This window comes from Macrotis lagotis, chromosome 2 (assembly GCF_037893015.1).
Source record: "Macrotis lagotis isolate mMagLag1 chromosome 2, bilby.v1.9.chrom.fasta, whole genome shotgun sequence".
Taxonomy (NCBI): Eukaryota; Metazoa; Chordata; class Mammalia; order Peramelemorphia; family Peramelidae; genus Macrotis; species Macrotis lagotis.
Genome location: NC_133659.1, coordinates 3,046,212 through 3,057,991, shown reverse-complemented (window position 1 = coordinate 3,057,991; position 11,780 = coordinate 3,046,212).

Sequence of the window (11,780 nt, the reverse complement as noted above, 5' to 3'; positions counted from 1 at the left end):
AAGAGACACAGAGAGACAAAGAGAGAGAGAGAGAGAGAGAGAGAGAGAGGCAGAGAGAGACATAGAGAGAGAGAAAGAAAGAAGAGAGATAGACAGATAAAGAGAGACAGAAAGAGAGAGACAGGGACAGAGACAGAGACAGGAAAAGAGACAGCACAAAGAGCAGAAAGACAGACAGAGACAGAGAACAGAGAGAAATAGAGAGACATAGAGAAAGACAGAGAAAAAAAAGACAGACAGAGATAAAGAGACAGAAACAGAGAAAGAGACAGAGAGAGACAGACAGATGGAGAGAGACAGACAGATGGAGGGAGACAGACAGATGGAGGGAGAGAGACAGAGAGACAGAGACAGAGGGAAAGGAAGATTGTCCTAGTGGGATAGAGAATTGGGCTTAGGTCAAAAGGACCTGGATAGCAAGTCGTGAAGCTATCATGGAATGGTTACATGACCCTAGACAAGGCCTCAGGCCATTACCTTAAAAAAGAAAGCAAACCTGTACCAAGCACACATTATGGGTCAGATAATAGGTTAAACACTTTACAAATATCATCTCTTTGAATTCTTGCAATGAAAGGAGATGGGTGCTATTATGACTTCATTTTCAGAGGAGGAAACTGAGGCACACAGAGGTTGTGACTTGGCCTGGGTCACACAGTCAGTAAATGTCTTAGCCCACACTTGAATTCAGGTCTGGTGTTCTATGGCCTAGCCCTGCCCCTTATAGGCTTAAGATCATCAATTCTAGACTGCTTGTTTGTTGGCATTGGAGGGCAGTGTTTTCATCCCAGCAGCTCCCCATGGTGATGCCATCATAAGTCTAGATCAACAAACAAATGAAAAAATGGAGATATTGCTACCCATGTGGTCACCACAGTGTCCAAAACTCTAATTCCTTGTTGAAAATGAATAAATCTCATGATCTTTGGTGGTTCCTGGGAGGGGCTGATGTTTCGGTAATTACCCAGAGGTCTCCATTTCAGAGTCATACTCCCAAATCTTTTTCCTTTTTCCCCACATCTTCACTATATGGCAAGAGTGTGCTCCCTGCTAGCTCTAAGCTCAACTGCTTTTGACCTGGGCAAATGTGTTTCTCCCGTCTGTCAGCAAGTCCCAAAGGCTAATTTCATTAAAGTTTATTATCCAGCCTTGGGACGGGGGAAGAAAGCATCCACAGGCAGGAGTTGGGCATCCAATAGCATTGGCAAAAACTCCCCCAGCCAGATGGGTGTAAAATTCTCACTAAGAGAATAGTGTGTGCCGAGCACAGGGCTTGTATCGGAACCAGATGTGCTCACAATGACCAAGTCACAACAGAAACAAGAAACATGGGCTCTACATTAAAAAGTGATGCCCTTGCCAAGACTGAGAGGAGCACAGAGACACAGACAGAGACAAGAGAGAGACAGAGAGAGAAGGAGAGGGAGGAGGAGGAGACAGACAGAGATGCCAGTGACCAGACTTAGGTTGGAGGACAACTCATCCCCTTCTGGTGGCATCTTATGGGTGAGGCTGAAGCCTCAGAGTGGGGTGATCCAAATAAGGAGCCCATTCATTTTCAAAGAAATTCCCAGGACAGAAATCCTGATGGTCTTCAAGGTTGACTGAAAGGGCCTGGGAGAGCCCCCGTTTCCCCCCACCCCACTAAGTCCATTGGCAAAGACTCTTCTGCTCTAGCTGCCCCATGAAGGCCGGGCAGCCTGGGGGTCCCTGAACCCCCAGGCCTGAGTTGGTCCAGACAGCTTTCTGTGCCCCGAAGGCCCACAGGAGGGAGCCTGGCTGAGGAGACCCCCCCACCCCAGCCTGAGCCCAAGCTCTTGGCCAAGTCAAGGTCAGGAGCAGGGGATTGGGCAGCCCCAGGCAGATACAGAGGGTGTCTGGGGGGGGGGGCATATCTCTCCATGGTGATTGGTGCAGAGGGCAAACCTGGCTCAGACCAAACCTGATTCGTTGGAGCCCTGAGGAAGACCCCATGGTTTCCCAGGCTTGTTTTGGTTCGCAGTTCTGGTGGGGCTGTCTAGGCTGCGTGCTCTGGGTGCAAACACAACACACGTGTCCAGACTGTGCACATGGGTGGGGGCCTGAACTCCCCAGGAAAGTTCCTCAGGGCCCTCCCTCTTCTGGGTTTTAGTGAGTTGCCTCCCCCCGCCCAGTGACTTGCCAGTGTTCAAAGAGCCAAAAGTCCACAGAAGAACCAGAACCCAGATCTTTGGGCCCCCAGTCTGCTTCTACTTCCCACCTCAGAGATAAAGATGTGTCCAGACCCAGAGAGACACCCAGTCTATTTAGACCCACCCTCCCTGAGCTGCGCACTTCTCTCCCTGAAGGGAGACAGTTGGGTCCTCCCAAACCAAGACAACTGAGCAGAGAGGGCTCGGAACTGGCGGAGGGAGCTGGGGAAAAGAAGGTTCAGAGAGCACGGAGCAGGGACTGGCCTGGATGGAGATCACTCCAGAAGGGCACTGGGACCTTTGGAGTCCCCAGAAGATGCTGGGGCCAGGAGCTGAGAACACATGGGGAAGTGGAGCCAGCCAAGGGGGACTACCTAGCCCTGAATATTGCCAGGGAAAGGCACCAATATATACCTCCTGAGCCCAGAGTGGGGAGTCTATTCCCAAGGCTACCTTACCTTACATCCCATGTAAGCTCACACATACACACACACACACACGCACACACGTGCACACACACACGCTCTCTGGACATCCACAGACAGCAAATGCTACAAACAGAAACACGCCAATACACAATAAGCGCTATCTTCGTTGATCAATTGACACAGACCCTAAAGAAATAGGGACCCAAGTTCATTCTGGCCAGCATCCTTAACCTCTTCTCTGTCCCTTCCTCCATCGCTGTTTAAAAAAAAAAATCAAAGGACAGTTATTAGAGTCTAAAGATCTGGGGTGGGAGGCAGAAGAGGAGGAACTGTGACATTGCCCTCAGGAATTTGATTATTCCTGGTCTTTCAACACCAGAAATTAGGCCATAGTCTGATCAGAATCTTCCCCCCAAATGAATGAAAATCTTTCTTCTTTATGGAGAAAGTCAAATTTATAATTTGACTTTTGGGTGTGAGGCAAGGGATGATGGGAATACAGTTGCAAGAGAATTTCAGATGCAAAGAAGAAACCCGGATGGTTTCCAGATCTGACCATAAACTTATCCAAGAAACTCCCTACACTATATTTCTTTTTATCAAAGAAGCTGAGAGATGCCCCTTCTCCAGTTATTCATGCAGCGGCACCCCCCCCCCCCCCAGGTAGAATCCTCTACCAGAAAACTTGCAGTGACAGGATCTCACTCTGCAGGGAGACAAGCTGTTCATCTCTTGGAGAGTGATCGTCTGAAACTTCTTCCTTAAAAGACTAGGAGTCAGCCTCCCACTGGATCTGCATCCCATTGGTCTTTGACCCATTGGGCCAGAAATAAGTCAAACCCCATCTTCCCCAATGCTTGTCCTTCAGTGGAACTAAACATCTCCAGGTACTTCTAAAATTTTATTTATGACACAGTTTCAACTCCAATATCTTAGTGCACATGCAATCCTTTCCCTCTCTTCCTCCCCCATTCCTCTCTACATCCTTTCCTCCTCTTTCTCTCCTTCCACTTCTCCTCTTCTCCTTTCCCTCCTCTATTTGTCCATATCTACCCTAAAACAATGATGATGATGATGATGATGATGGTGTTTGTCCTTCATTCTCAAAGAAGATCATGCTATCAGGAAGCATATGAATTGAGTGAGGGGGGCTGTGCTAAATCCCCATCCTCACTTCAACTGGCTCAGTGGCCAGGCATGAATCAGGATGACTAGAGATGGCCCTGGATTTGAGGCAGTCAGGGTTAAGTGACTTGCCCCAGGTCACACAGCTAATAAGAGTCAAGTGTCTGAGGCTCGATTCAAAATCCCATTTTCCTGACTCCAAGGTCACTAGCTGCCCCCCATATGAATAAATGTTTACACACACACACACACACACACACACACACACACACACACACACACACACATTGTTGTTCAGTCATTTCAGTTGCATCCAACTCTTAGTATCCCATTTAGGTTTTTCTTGCCAAAGACACTGGAATAGTTTCCCATTTCCTTCTCCAGATCATTTTACAGATGGGGAAATGTAGGGTTTCAGGGTTAAATGACTTGCCCAGGGTCACACAGCTACAGTCAGAGGTCAGGTTTCCAGGCTCCAGGCCCAGCACTTTATCTGCTTCATCACCTAGCTGCTCATATAAACACATATGTTTGTATTAATTAAAAACAAAATGTGCTCCTGGCGGAGTGGGAAAGCAACCTTAGACTCATTTTTTTTCTCTGAGAAACAGGAGAACAGTCACAACTTAATCATATATAGAGAAAAGAACCTTGATCTTGGAATTCAATGACTGAGATTCCAGTCCCACCAGGTAACCCAGCAGGAGTCACTTCTCTGGCCTTATCTTCCTTGGCAGCCCCACCTCAGCCCCCATCCCATAAGTGTTCAATGAGAAGGTTGAACTGGGTGATTTCTCAGATCTTTTCCAATTATGACATTCCATGACTATGATTCTGGCACACCTTCCCCATCCCCCTATGTCTTCTGATGCTGTTTGCCCTGCTTCAAAGGAGACCATTCTACTGCTGTGGTCATCCTAGAAGAAGCTAGTCAGACCTGAAGGGATGTGGACATGCCTTCAGAAAGTCTATGATGAAATATCCAGGCCTGTGATTTTGTGGATATGGAAACTTAGCTCTGATTTTCTCCTTCAGAAAGGGGTCCTGAGGCTCAGAGAAGCAAGAGTCTTGCCAATGATCCCACCAAGTCAAAGTCGGAGCTTAGATCTGAACTCAGGATTTCTGGGGTCCAGTATCCCATTTGCTAAACAAAGAAGCCTCTCTGTTAAGAAAAATAAATTACATATTAAATAATCTGAATTCTGCTGATTTTTTTGTAAAGTAAAAGACAGATGACTTCGAGGTCCTTTTCCCATCTCTTAAATCTTTGATCTCCAGAGGAGTGAATTCTAGCTAACACATTCCTAGCAAGCTTGTTTCTCAGCAGACTGACGAAGGCTAGGAAGAGGTAAAAGCAAGGGTTCTGAATTCACAGTAAGAAAATCAGGGTTTTATGGAAGCTCTGGAAAGTGATGTCTGTGACCCTGGGTAACTCACATGCCCTCTCTGAGTCTGTTTACTATAAATGATGAAGAGTGCATTTCTCAGTTTGACCATGCCAAGGTTTGATAGCCTAGGGCTTACTTCTCAAGGGTGTCATTCCCTTCCCTGCCACCCTCCTCGCCACCTTGGCGGAAGGGAAGGTTATAAGTAAATGCTGAGGGTCCAAAGATAAAAACAAAAGAATTGAGAATTCAGTATTTGAGAGGGACACCATGCATCTGGGGGCAGTTAGGTAGCACAGTGAATAGGGGACTGGGCCTGGAATCAAGAAGAATCAATGTGACCCTGGGTGACCATTTGCCTCAGTTTCCTCATCTGTAAAATGAGCATGAGGAGGAAATGGTCAACCACTTCAGGATCTTTGCCAAGACAACCCTAAGAGGGGTCAAAAAGAATCAGACACGACTCACCACCAACAGCCATGACTTTTGCAATATTTCAAATTGCAGTTGAACCTCCCTGAGATTTCCATCCATTGATCTGCCAGAAAATCTGTGTGTATAAATCTGAGTGATTCCTTCATCAACTCAAGTCTTCCAGGGCCCCCTTTCACTTTAGAGATTTCCTGTACTTCCCCTCAGACCCTTTTCTGAATCGATAACAACCAGAAACAATTGCCCGGCTGCCAGTAGTTAGGTAGGGAGTGGGAGCAGAGACTTCATGTCTTTCCCCCTTCTGAGGGTCTCTTCCTGCTGACTCCCTTCGGAGTCTGAAAGATGATGTGTCTGACACTCCCCAGCTGACAGCGACTGGCTTTAGTGGTAGAAGACTGGCTCTAGCATTCCCATCCCATCTGCCACCTCCTCACTCATTTGCCCTAAATAAGTGAATCTTTTCTCTGCAGCTCTGACCTTTTCCATCCTTAAGATCATCAGCCTGGAAAGAAAGGATAAGCATCTTCCCATTAGCTAAGCAGGTTTTTCAATCTCTCCCAGAGTCAGATTGGTTTCCCTTTCTGATGGCCAACATAGTCATCCCAAGGAAATTGGGATTGTTCTCATCCCAAGGAAATCGAAAGCATATTTCAATATCGACTCTCTCCATCCCTGGTGTCTGATTCAAATTCCATCTCCTCCAAGGGCCCTTTACTGAGGAGATCAATTAGGGCTGGGCTATTTTATGGGTCCTGTACATACATATTTATTCTCCAGACAGCCTCCTGGAGGCCACAGACTTAAAAAAAAGCAGTTTCAGAAATGCAAAACAACTGAGAGCTGGAAAAGTGATGATCTTGCCTTAGCTCATTTCTCCTGGTAATCGGAATGTAGGTTTCCAGTTTAATTGGAAAAACTGTGCTCTACCCCAAGCTCGGGCTTTTGGAACTTGGCAGGTCTGAGAGGCAGGTGGGGTGGGGTGGGGTGGGGTGGGGGAGGGCTGCAAAAGCAAAGGGAGGGCCCCAACTCGGTGGCGGGAGACCTCTCTGGAGGAGGCCCCTGCCAGCCTCTTTAAGGATGGTTGTCCAAAACGCTACTCAGGGTAAGCAAAGCTGGCAGGGGAAGGAAGACTAAACTATGGTTGTTTGACTAGAAAGGTGGGGAGGCTGAGGGGGCAGAAAGGTGGGTTCTGGGGCTTTTGTCCAAAGTGGAGAGGGAGGAAAGAAGGATTTAGGACCCCAAGGCCAAGGGAGACCTTGCTGCCCAGTAGTGGGTTTAAGGCTGTGTGCAAGTGATTTCCCATATGCTAGGAAGAATGAATGACTCTAGGGAAGAGAAAATGGTAGAGCTGGAAGGAAGCTTAGGCGAGATCCAACCCTCCTCATTTTGGAGATGAAGAGAACTCTGGCCCAGATAGGTAGGTGAATTGTCCAAGGTCCCACAGGAGGCAGAGATTCAGAGGTCAGTGAGTGACTGGTGGGGTTTTAGCTCCTATACTCTTTGCTCTCCCTTCTCCTTCATAAATCTCAACAGGTTTTCAGAGATACTTGAAGATTTGCTCCTATGGGTTCATTGGAGGTAAAGGAAGACAAAACTGACTCCAGTGGAGAGATGTTTGCTGTTGAATTCATTAGACTGTTGAAGAGGGGACACTGAGTGGGCTTCTCCCCAAATCTTTCCCTAGAGTTCTTTTGGGAATTGGAAAATGGGAGAAGGGATCAGAAACCTTGTAATAAGTCCAGGGTTGGGCCAATGTGCTCTGGAACTAGGGAAAGTCTGGCTCCAGTTGACTCCTGAGAGCTTGAAGTCATTTCTGATTTCCTTCCTACCCGCCCCCCCCATCCCTCTCCCCCTCCCACCCCCCCCCCCCACTGGCAGCTTGGCTCTGCTCTGATGAAGAGGGACAGAGGTGTAATTTGACCTCAGACAATAATTATCTAGTCGTGTGACCTTGGGCAAGTCATTTAACTCATTGCTTTGCAAAAAAAATAAACGCCCCAAAATAAAGAAATGAATAAATAGCCAGCTAGCTAGCTTGTGGGCCCTTTTCAGTCTGTCTTGACTGCCTGCTGCTCTCAATTGCTACCATTTAGAGACTGAGAACCCAAGTTCAAACCCTAACACTGCCACCTCCAATGCTATGGTCCTGGGCAACTCACTTCCCCTCTCCAGCCTCAGTTTTAAGATGGAGGTGTTGCTGTTCAGTTGTGTCGATTCTTTGTGACCCCATTTGGTAAAGTTACTGGAGTGGTTTGCCATTTCTTTTTCCAGTTCATTTTGCAGAGGAGGAAACTGAGGCAAACAAGGTAAAGTGAGTTGCCCAAGTGGGTGGGGGTGAGGCCTGGATTCCATGACCTCTTCAAACTCTTCTAACTCTAAATTCTCTGGATCCTGCCATTTGAGAAGCTCAATTTCTCTCCCTGATCCCTGTAGCTCCTTGCTGGGCTGGCCCAGAGCAAAGGCAGAGGAGCAGGCCTGCCCTGGGCCCTTAGGCCTTCCCAGAGAGCCAAACCAGGGGAGAGGGTTTGGGGGGGGGGTCTCCACCCCCACCCTGAGCCCTGTAAAGAACCCAGCAAAGGCTGCAGGGAGTGAAGACAGCTTCCAGAATGAAGCCTGCTCTCTCTGGGGAATCCCACTTCTGTCCTTTGGCCATGTTCCAAAGGCTTGGCAGGAAGGCCAGGGCCAAGCCAAAGTGGCCCCTTCTCTGGCTCCAGAAACGCCCCAGGCCAGCTCATCTGGGCTGGACAGAGGAGGGAGGAGGGAGGAGGGGGAGCCCAGGGAAAGTTTCTCACTTCTCTTGGGTTCAGTGCTTAGCCCAGTGCATGCACCTAATGCTCACTAAATGCTGGTTCCCTCCTTCCCCCCTTCCCTCTCTGAAGTTCATTTCCTCATCTGTCATTCCAGGGAGTTTTGATGAACAAACGATTTCTAAGCACCCTTTCAGGTGGAAATTCTGTTGTCCAGTGAACTTAAAGGGGGGTGGGGGGCAGAGAAGAAGGAGGGGAGAAGGAAAGGAAGGGAGGGAGAGGTAGAGGCAGAAACAAACTTAAAAAGAGAATAAAAAAGGTCAGCCTAGCAGTCAGGAAGACCAGGGGGCCAAATTCTGCCACTGCCACCTCACTATGGTCTCTTTAGGCAAATCTCAGGCTCTTGAGCTCAGGAAACTCCCCAATCCTATGGATTAGGAAGCCACTGAAGAAGAGGAAGGGGCTCTAAATACAGACTCACTCATGATCTGGGCAGTGGGCCTATATGGATCCCTGTTAACATGTGTCTTCTGGGTTCCAAGAAACAATAGACTGAGACAGGAGACTCATTTGCTGCATTTGAAGATCGACTCACTTAAATTTATATGTGTGTGTGTGTGTGTGTGTGTGTCTGTGTGAGTGTGTGAACTGTGTGTAAGTGTGTTTGTGTGTGTGTTTGTGTGTGTGTGTTTGTGTGTGTGTGCTCGCAAAGGCTTCTGTAGCTCCGAGTTTGAAAGATCGATTCCTTTTGAAAAACTTGGTGTGACTCCCCTCAGACTCCCAATTCTTGGCCTGTTGGGACGTCCTGACCAAGGCCAGCCAATAGAGAAAAGTGCTAGGGCTGGGGAGTCTGAGGCAGCTCCTTCCAGGAGGGCTTCGGCCCTCGGTGGAGAGGAGACCTGGGTTGTGGTGGGGACTCAGCCCCTGCGGGCCCCCCCCTGCCCTGCCCTAGCTCACACCCTAGCTCTGGAAACGAGATAACAAAAGCCTGCTGTTCCACCAAGGGCCCCCCTCCGGAAAAATGGCCCGCCCTGAGGGCGCTGGGCAGCTCACCCTAAGGGTGCCTTCTGGGCTAGGGTGGCAAAGGCAGCTGCTGGGCAGGGGGGGCCTCCGGAGGCCGGGCAGCCCAGTGTCATGTCCTCCTCCCCGCCTGCTGGGATCTTTTCTGGCAGCGCCCCCTCTCCATCCAGTTGGGGCACCCGGGGGTGGAGAGACACGAGCTGTGGGGCACGGGGAGGATGCAACCCGTCAAGCCCTTGGGACCCTTCCTTCATCCCTAGGATCTGAAACTTCCTCTCAAAGTTGGGAGACGGGTGTCCACTAGCATCGGAGGAACCGGGGGCGTCTCTGGCACTTCTCTGGCGCCGAAGAAGATCCCAGGTTCACACTCCCACCTTGTGCAGAGAGCCAGGGCATCTCCTTGGCAACCCTCACCCACTGCCCAGCACCAGGGCCGCCAGCTGGGTCTCGGAGAGTCCTAGCAGGGCGCGGACCCTGCCCCTGACTGGAACCCCGGGCCGACTCTCGGATCCCCCACGTCGAGTACCCTGGAGGCTGCCCGGGGGCACAAGTGCGGAGAGGTTAAAAGAGGGATTCGAACTCAGCACTTGCAGACACTTAGCCCTGCGTCTCCTGCCCCCAGCAAGCTGCCTCCCGGGTCCAGGCGGCGCGCTGCGCCCCCGGCCGGCGCCGACCCCCTTCTTGGAGACCCCCGGAGACCGCACTCTTCGGGTCCACGCCCTGCGGGGCGGGTAGGGCTCGGGCCCCAGGCGCTCGGAAGCCGAACCCCTCCGCTCCCCGCTCCGGGAGCCTGGCCGGGGGTGGGGGGGGCTCCATCAGCTCCTCAGAGGCCCGGGCGTCCAGGAAGCAGGGAGGGGGGAGGCAGAAGAGCTTTGTTGGGGGGGGAAGGGCGCGACAGAGCCTGGGCTGGGGCGGGGCCCCGGGGTGCCCAGGCACGCGTGGGCCGAGTTCGGGGGGTGCTGACGCGGATGCTGAGGGCAGCTCTCCGGGGCGGGGCGAGTGACCGCGGGGCGCTTCCTGGAAATAAGCAAAGGGGGGCCGGGCCGTGGGGCCGCACCCCAAGCCCACGGGCAGGCCCCCTCGGAGGCTCCGGGAAAAGCCGGGCTCAAGTCAGCGCCTTTAGCTGGGGTTCGAGGGGAGCGGCCGGGCGGCCTCGGGAGCTGGGCCCGCGCTGGGGGTGTTGAGGGCAGCCGGGGGGGAGCCCTCGCATCCACGGGGCACTGGGGAGAGGCCAAGTGACTTCTGGAGGGCTCGCCCCCCCCTCCGCCCCGGCCCCCGGCCCGCAGACAATGGGGTGGGGGGCGCGGGCAGCGGGGCGCAGAGGGCAGGGCCCGTCTGGGCAGAGTTTCCTTAGAAGGGCTCGGAGGATGGGGGGGCAGTGTCTGCTGAGGAACGTGCTGCGTGTTCCGGGTCCAAGGAGTGGGGGGCGGGGGCCGGCGGAGGGGTGGGGAGGGGCAGGGGCACGGAGGCCGGAGGGCGCGGGCAGCTCCTGGCTCCCCCCGACGGCTCCCAGGAGAGCAGTTACTCAGGCCGAGGTGCAGGGCGGCCCGGGGTTCAAGAGTCGGCGGACGGCTGATTCGGGTCCATTGCTTTTAAAGCTCGAGGTCTGAGGACGCGGCCTAGGCACCTTCAAAGTGCACCCCTCAGGGAGGTTTGTGGGTGGCGCCCGAGGCGCGGCCCGAGGGGAAGGTAGGAGCCCCGGGCCCCGCACACACCTGGGGGCCGGAGCCTCCCTCCCCGGGTGTTAGGGCTGCCGTGCCAGCGCCGCCTCGCACGGTGGGCAGCGCCTTACGCTTGGAGATCCGAGCGGGGCTTCGGGGTGCTCCTGGCCCCCCAGGCCGGGGCAGAAGTCGGTGCTGAAGCCCGGGAGACTCGGCCCCCACTTCGGCTCGTCTCCTACCGTCAGGCAGAGAAAGCCCTGCCTGGAAAGGTGGCTGGGGGGTCTCCGGCGTGTGCGCGCTGCTCCCCGCCGCCCCCCAGCTGAGGTTTGGGCTTCGGGGGCGCCGGACGGCTCCTTTGCACTTGGCAGAAGAGCCGGACAACGTTTCGGGTGCTAGAGAAGTGGGGCCCAGGCCTGGAGCGGGGCGTGCAGCCGGCGAGGGCGCACCCTGCAGGGCGCCGGGAGGCTCCGGGGCTGCCGAGCGGATCCTGCTTCGTAGAAAAAAAGCCCGATATTTTCTGAAGACCCCCCCCCCCAGGTCTTCACCTAGGAGGGGTCCGCCCGGAGTCCGGGGCCCCCCAGCCCCCCAGAGCCAACTGGCCCTTTCCAACGAGGCAGTGGCAATGTATCCATGGGGACACTGAGGGAGGGAGAGGGGACGGAGACAGCGACCCGGGGCAGGGAAGCCCCACTCGGGCCCCGCTTTGTTCCACCTTCTAGACTCTGCACACTTCGCCGCAGAGGGGGCTGAGTTGGAAAGTGGGAAAGCCTGGAGGGGGGGGGCGGGGGGTTGCTTCCCGTGCGGGAAAGAA